Genomic DNA, 8182 nt, shown 5'->3' on the forward strand with positions numbered 1-8182 from the left:
GGAGGACGTGGAGTGAGGAAAGCAGGAGATGTCATTTCTGCAGAGCTGCTTCCAGTTTTCCATATATGAATCCCAATTTTCATGTTAAGCTGCCGTTTAAGTGTAGAAGCATTGACCAAGTCTATTATTACCAATTCTTGTGACATTTAATTTTAAGCCATGGCAGTCCTTTGGAAGTGGATGCTAGGATTTCATTTAAATAGGCACCATCTCTGTGTAATGTTATTGACAATATTCCTTTAGGATGGAAGATGTCAGGGAGAGAAACACCTTTTACATTCATTAACATTACTCATATGTGAAGTAACAACATGTTTTGGCAATGATTTGCATTGTTCATCTGCAAACACTTTTTGTTTGTAATAGTTTCTGTTTGTGAATTTTCATGAACATTTACAGTAGCAGTTGCTTCAAAAGTGATTTATTAGAAAACCACATTATTGATTCGTTGCAAAATCTTAACTTATTCTGGATAAGAAACCATCATGGTAGCTTTAAAAATGATTTGATCATGTCACAGTTACTGTCGCTTTGTCACTGTCGGGTAAGCAACTCCAAAGTAAAACAAAGAACGGCAGACACCCTACAAGCAATTTCAAAGGGGTGAGTTTGTGGCAGTCCTGGGTAAACATTGTTTCTAACTGGGAATTTATTTCAGAATGTAAGCAGAAAATTTAAAACTTTGTTTGAAATGTTAATAAGTTTGGATAACACAATTGTACATGAATTTGATTGGCCCATATACAGGTTTTCTCCTACACTGAGCACTGCTAAATTGTACTTATTGATGTGTATAAGTAGGGACTGACAGCAAAATCATTAACAAGACATACTGTTTTTTTCAGGTTTGTTTCCTGATGATTTCTTGTTTCTTTTTAAAATAAAACTTCCTTGTCTACAGATTTTTTAATTATTTCTTAGAACTTTTGCCTTTCCCATATTAGTCTTTTTGAATTATCATACAAAATAGTAAAGCACATTTCGTAGATACCTGGAAGTGTTTGAAAGGTAGTAATATAACCGAGGTCTGCATTATAAACTTCGATAGCAATTAATCAATTATAACAGTCAATAATTCAATATATTGAATTACTTAAGAGCTGTAAATGTTGTTTCTGATTCTGGGTTTGTTTTTGGCTTGCCTTTACATCAAAACAACTTGCAACACACTTTTTTTAATATGCTACAATCCCTGTTACCAATAACATGTAAAATTCCAGTTAATTGCTGAATATGAATATTATCCATTTAATCTGTGTGAGCTTTTACCCATATCCCTGCATGCTGAAATGCACAGATAATTTGCCTCCAGCTGCTCTCTCACTTCCAGATCTTAGCAGACTAGCTTGATATGTGAGTTCATTGATGTTTTAGGAAAGCATGCAATTTGGTCCTTCAGTGGCTCATGAGGATCGTCCAACATCAAAGTTCACCTGCGTTGCATTGTAAATCATGTGGCCCTCGTATCCAGGTAGAAATGCTGATTAGACCCCAATTCTAAACTGATCATTCACTTCTAAAATAACATATAACCATTTACAGTCTAACATTTTAAATACCTTCGTGGGACTTTGCAAAGTAACATTGTAAACACAGTCGCAGCTTCCATTGTCTCCAAGTGTAAACATGTCATTCCTTCCTTCCAGAGGGAAAAATATCCAGGCTTCCTTTTAATTTTTAACTTCCATGTCACAAGGCCTTTTGTCAGACATACTCTAGGATAGATCACAATTTTTGTTTCCTAAGTTAGAGACGGTTCTGAAACATACAAATATAAGTTCTGTTATACTGTAACCTTCACAAAGAAGGAATAATGATTTGCAACTTATTTTTAAGAAATAATTGTTGAAATGTATTCATGGAAAATGTATTTACAAGCTGAGGCTTTTTTTGGAGTAAAGTAAGTCTGCATTTTCTATATAACAAGATGGAGCAGGGGAGACAAGTGTTTATTATGAGAATCCAAGGTTTATTACAGTTGTAATTTGAAATTTTCTAATTCATGGGATCTGTGAACTTACACTACAATAACATGACTTCCCAGTCATCACGTTGAAGCAATCTGCCAGTTGGAAATTTATTTCTAACCCATGTGGCCTCGGAGTAAAAACAATTAGCAATGCATTGAGGCAAACGTACAATGGAGCATTTTGTATTATCTCATTTAGCTTGTGAGTTACAGAACCTACAAATTTATGGGAAGCAATAATTATAGGCCCTTAGTCCTAAATAAAACATTCCTCATGAAAAATATTCCAGATGAATAGCTTTGTAACAAAATGACTTCAAACTAAAAAAGCCACTTTTTGATAGGGGCTGATGATGACATTTTTTGAGATTTCTATTGTGCTAATTTCTAAAGGATCAATGCTAGCCATTACAACTTGTCTCTCAAGGTGCATTGTCTTTTTTTACAGGTTGGAGAGCACATTGCAATCATTGGTACGATACCATTGAGTTCAGTGTCAGATTTTCATTTATTTTAGTTTTCACAAAAAAAACTAACCATTTTGTAAATTTCCTGGTTTACAGGCGCAGCAGAAGTAAAACTCCAACCAGCGGCGAGCGCAGCAGAAATGATATGGGATTTTTGGACATTTCCTTGGACTAAGTCTGCCTAAACAAGCTGTCTCAAGCAAATTTACTAAACAGTCAAGTTGAGGTACAGTGCTGTGCTTACCTGGTCATTAACCTATTGTTTCAAACCTCCAAACTACTAAAATAAAGAGGTCATGTTAGTTTGTTCCACTCATTAACTCCTGTGTTTCATTTGCAGGTTGTGCAAGGCTTTTTCAGGAATTAGTATTAATTGAAATAATGGTTGACGTTGTTTTAAAACACTGCAAATACTTGAAATTAAAATAAATAAATAAGTGCTGAATTACAGTAATGCCAATCTTTAACTGTAAAGAGAGGAAAAAAAAATAGTTAATGCAGGGCTTCCCAAAATGGGGATGAAGACTCCAATTTTGGGGTCATGAATCCTGAGGTGGCAATGTAACTAAGTTACAACAGCTGCATTCCCACTTGAACAAACAGATTCCCACAAATCCCATCCACCCTCTGCCCCAACAAACAGCCGCACAGTTCTCACTGAGGGGTCACACCAATTTCTCAAAAGGTCACAATGGGAAAAGTTTCAACAGCATTGGATTAATGTTTGGGACATGAGACATTTCCATATAATGTTGGACATCTGGAGGTGATTTAACCTTAGTCCATACCACTGAAACAGTTTGCAAGAGACACCTTGTCAAATCCTACAGATAATATTGTGGCTTTGACCCACCAGGGAATATATCTTTCTTAAAAATTGTCTGTATATTAAAGATATGAAATTTGTAGTAGTTATCAGGGCATACTGGTTCTATAATGTGATCTGTCTGGTATGAACCGATGATTCCTAATGCAGTGAAATGTTAGCTTATATGTGCCATGAGGATAGGTGTGACATAGAAGCTCAAAGAGATAGGTGTGAAAATGGAGATCTTTCTGTCAAACTTGTATAAGAATGCAAGACTTAGGAGCAGAAATAGGCCATTTGGCCCATTGAATCTACTCCACCATTCAGTAGGTTCATGGCTTATCTGATAATCCTCAACTTCATTTTCCTGCCTTTTACCTAATCACCCTTGATTCCCTGTACTGTTTCAAAATCTGTCTATCTCAGCCAAAATCTAAAACACTTTGGCCCAGATATTCTGATGGCCAGAATTGTTTCTGTAATGTAGAATGAAGTTGCACATTGTGACCATATGGAATCTCTAACACAGCTGACTCCATGGGAATTATCCAGGAAATTAAATTTTCTGATGTGCAATTCTCCAGCTCTGGAACCCTTTGACTGAGTCCATTGAAGAGTTGCGCCTTATTTAATCTAATAGTTACCCAGGAAAAATTTAAATTGAAAACTTACCTTGACTGTTGGATAACTATTAAATTGACCCTTTTGTCACCACTGGAATACTTCCACACTACACCTACCCTGACTGCAACCATAGCACAATGAAACCTCTACCAATCCAACCTCATTGCATTGTTCCCCCCTCAATGAATACATTCCAACCCTGTCAGACACACGCAGCCCCAAAACCAACCCCTAGCTTCCCAACCCAATACACCTCCGGTCACCAGCCTTATAGCCATGAACATGATACATCTCTGTCTGCCAGCTACAGATGCCCACCCCCACCCAGACAAGATTTCTGACTCCCTCTCCCTCCTGGACTTGATTATCCCCAGCCAGGAATCTGACACCCCTCACCACTGACTGAGCATCCCACTGCCAGCCTCGTCGCCCTCATCCTCCATCCCATGGACTGGAAGCTTTCCACCACCAGTCTAGAGACTGGACATCCCTGACACACCAACCTCCCTCATCCCCTCTGGGCCCACCATTCTCAGCTGTCACGTGACTCGCCACTGCCCACTACTGGACCTGACCCCCCCCACTCTGACCTCCATGGCACCCAACCCAACTGGCACTCTAATCTTACATTAACCTTATATACTTACACTTTCATTCCAGAAGTTAATGTGGCCGGCTGTATTGCTGGACGTTTAAATCTCATAACATGGCACACTGACTGCTGCAAAAGGGGATTTGATTTCTAGGAGGATGCTTTTTCATTGCTGAATTTGTGGATTCCTGGAAAGGTTCATAGCAGGAAGCCCCTCCAGGAGTCTCCAGCACTGAAGACATTTAATAGTAAATGGGTTATTTTTAATCCAAACAGGGTTAGAAACAGGGTTTCCAGAATTCAATCCATACATGGTATGATTTGTTCACCTGCAAATTGAGCAAGATATGATAGTGTAACCCATTGCATTTCTGATTGAGCGACAAGTTAGCTTGACCTGTGATTTTCTCATACTGTCGCTGCACGCAGCAACTGCTAGTGCTGTCACAGGTGAGATGATTAGGTACTGAACAGGAAATTGTTGCTCAATCACACTGTCCTGTTCATGTAATCTTCAAAACAGCACAGTCTAGGAATAGGTTCTCTTACTCTTGGTTGGAGAATGATAGAAGGCACAAAAAAGCAGAGTTGTATAAACAACACTTTTTTGTTTAAATGTTGTGACTGTAGTGTTCTCAACATGTACTTTAGCTTTGATCCTCATCTATTCCACATTAGCTGGACTCAACACCAGTAATGGGTGGAACACTACAGGCGGCCTTCAGCATCTCTATTAGATTTTTCCGAAAACCAATAGTTCGTAATGGAATAGAGTTGAAAATCCTACCAATGCTTAAACCTAGATTTCAAACTGATGTCACTTATTCAATTAAAACATGTTTACGCTAATATTAAGGTAACTCTAGATGGAAAACCTGAATATCCTTGTATTGTCAAGAAACATTAGACAGTTGGGAAAGTTATAGGAGAGCAGTCAGCGCTAACTGTAGTAAGGTGCTCTCGCATATCATCATTCGATTATATAGATAAAAAGACATGTAGGAACATCACCTCCACTGTCTCCTCCAATTCACGTTCTGCCTTGACTTGGACATAAACTGCTAGTTATGATCACCTGGTCAAAATTCTGATTCAAAGAGAAGACCCCCACCAGCTTTGCAGGGTGATATTTAGGCAATTAATACCAACCGCCTCCCAAGCTAATAACTACAATTTAATTTTGTCTATGCACATAGCTAATTTCCTTCTTGATTTCAATCTTGGTAATGCGAAACCTGATAATGCAAATCAATATCTACTATTTTAACCAACGTCTTTTTTTTAGAAAAGTAGATTTTAAACTTCCTGACCTCATCCACATTGAGTAGTCACTTCGAGCGTGGGAGTTTTTGTAAATGGAAACTGATGCAATTTTTATTTCAAACAAAGCCCCTACAAACTGTATTTATCCTTACACCCTCCAAAACGTATGTCTGAAAAAGATAAATGTTTTTGGTATGTTAAAAAATAGAATTTGATCACCATGATATTAAACATTATAAACTTGTGGCTTGTAGGAGAAAATAAATTAAAGCAGACTGGGGTGATTACTAGAATTGGAGCTGTAAATGTGACTGTTCTTAACACTCAAACAATGGAAATATTCTGAGGTCACAAGAACCAACTTATGGGCTGACTACAGCATGAAACTAGACCACAAATATAACTCGAAACTATAGTACCATTAATCTCTGGCTTTCCCCTGAAGCTGGATATTGATGTTGCTGTATGAGCAGGTTTAAAGTGAAATATACTAATTAGCAGAAACAAAAATATACCAATAGAATCCATAAAAAACACAATTAATTTAAAGATATACAATAAAGTTTTGACTGGATTCCAAATTAAAATACTCTACACCCTAAATCAGAAGCAAGCTGTAGTCATGTACATCACTTTTATAATATTTTAGCAGCAGTTATTTCCTCCTCCCATTGTGGCCTCCACCAGCTGAGATTATTGGATAGTCTAGAGCTGTGCTCCAAAAAGTGTGTAATTTTTAACAGTCATCCAGATGATCATTGCTAGTACTGGGAATTCAGACCATGTCCAAATTAAGCACTACCAGGCCCGGTCTCTGTGACTTGCACAATGGAACTAAGCCTCCAGCTCTGAAAAGCAGCATAGTTTGTAGCAGTGCAGTATTTTCCATGCACCACACTAAACATTTTATGGACTTTCTTGATTTTGAGATTACCAGTTTTATACTGTTAACAATATCTGCTTCCTGTGTAGTTTTGTTGAAGATGCCCAAACTGATATTGCATAGTTCTTTTCCAGGTGGAGGAGACTCTTATTCATTGAATCTCAGCTTTACTTCAAACAACACCATGCTTGTGTCTTAGGTGCTTTAGGTGCAATGAATATTAGATTCCCTACACTTGTCAATGCAGACTGTTGCTATCAATGAACATATTTCATTAGCCCATGATAACAAAGTAATAGGATCTCAAACCCTGGAAGCTGTGCAATTTAGTTCCCAGAAAATGGTTTATGATTTTAAATATTACCTTCGTGAGTTCCTAGGCAATTCCATTTACTAAAGAAACAATGACCCTTAAGACTTGGTAGTACGCAAAATACCTTTTGAAATAAAGCTTAAATCCATCATTATGAAACTCATTCATTCACATTAGAGAAGGCAAAATACATCTCTAGAAAGATTACTTTGTATTTGTTTGCAGCGAATGTTTCTCTCATACAATTTAGAAGTATAAAACTTGTTGAAAGTATACTGTAAGCATGAGTAAATGGAGATCCAAGGTAGAACACACTAGAGGTAAATTATGATTCTTTAATTGAAAAAATCTAGCTAATGGCCTTCTTGGAAACTTGTTTTTTAACAAGTTTAACGCATTTAACAAAAATTTTCAGTCACTGCACAGGTACTAACTTTGATTGCATTCTCTCGATAGAACACACTACCAAGGGTAAAATTTGCCACTGGTATTGTAATAAATGCCAAACACTGATTTAGTGCATTACAGACACCATTGTAGCACCAGTTCATGTGGGGTAAATAGATAAGAACAAAAATGTCTTGAAGTAAACATCAGATTAGCTCTCATGCCCTGAACATCCCTGCATTGGTATTTAACCCATATGGGCATCCAATTCCCAGGGCAAATCTGGAGTAGTTATTTCCGAAACCTAATAAACCATACCTAGGAAGGCATAAAGGGGAAAAATTATGTAAATAGCTCAATAGGAGTGTTTGCCAAGGTCCATCTGTATTTCTTGTTGGAAAAAGAGAGAGATTCCCATTACGATTGTTAGATCATTGAAACACAATATAAGAGCAGGAATAGCCTATTTCACGTTTAGAGTCTGCTCCACCATTCAATAAGATCATGGTTCAACTATATCATCAGCATCACCTCGGATCTCCACCCCAGAATGGCTAACTTCAGTGAAAGATGTCCTGTAGATATGTGATGTTCGCCCCATTACCAACGCAAAATTGGTCTCTGTGCACTAAGTAGCATGATTCTCCCAGTGGAAATAAGCCCCAGTAATCTCTTTATACCTGTTGCTCTCCATTTAACATTTTATATTAAGTTCTTTGGTTCTGCACTAGCCACAGTGCCATCAAATGGGGCCCTATTCTTCCCCTTTATATATTTAAAAAGCACCATTAATTTTCCTTTACAACAAGGTGCAGGGCTGGATGAACACAGCAGGCCAAGCAGCATCGTAGGAGCAGAGAGGCTGACGTTTCGGGC

The 8182-nt window shown here is 37.7% G+C and overlaps 1 protein-coding gene across 8 annotated transcripts in view; it reads left to right on the top strand.

Moving 5' to 3' along the window:
• fam53b (family with sequence similarity 53 member B) overlaps window positions 1-8182 on the top strand; it is a 105457-nt gene that overhangs the window by 7613 nt on the left and 89662 nt on the right. For 7 of the 8 annotated variants that reach the window (XM_048608908.1, XM_048608909.1, XM_048608902.1 and 4 more), the window contains exon 2: window positions 2533-2662. The gene's annotated coding sequence lies outside the window, so the exon portion shown is untranslated. Of the gene's footprint in view, window positions 1-2423; window positions 2443-2532; window positions 2663-8182 lie in introns of those variants that run through there. The other variant, XM_048608907.1, reaches the window with a different exon arrangement.

Source organism: Rhincodon typus, chromosome 20 (genome assembly GCF_021869965.1).
Source record: "Rhincodon typus isolate 14 chromosome 20, sRhiTyp1.1, whole genome shotgun sequence".
In the NCBI taxonomy this organism is placed as follows: domain Eukaryota; kingdom Metazoa; phylum Chordata; class Chondrichthyes; order Orectolobiformes; family Rhincodontidae; genus Rhincodon; species Rhincodon typus.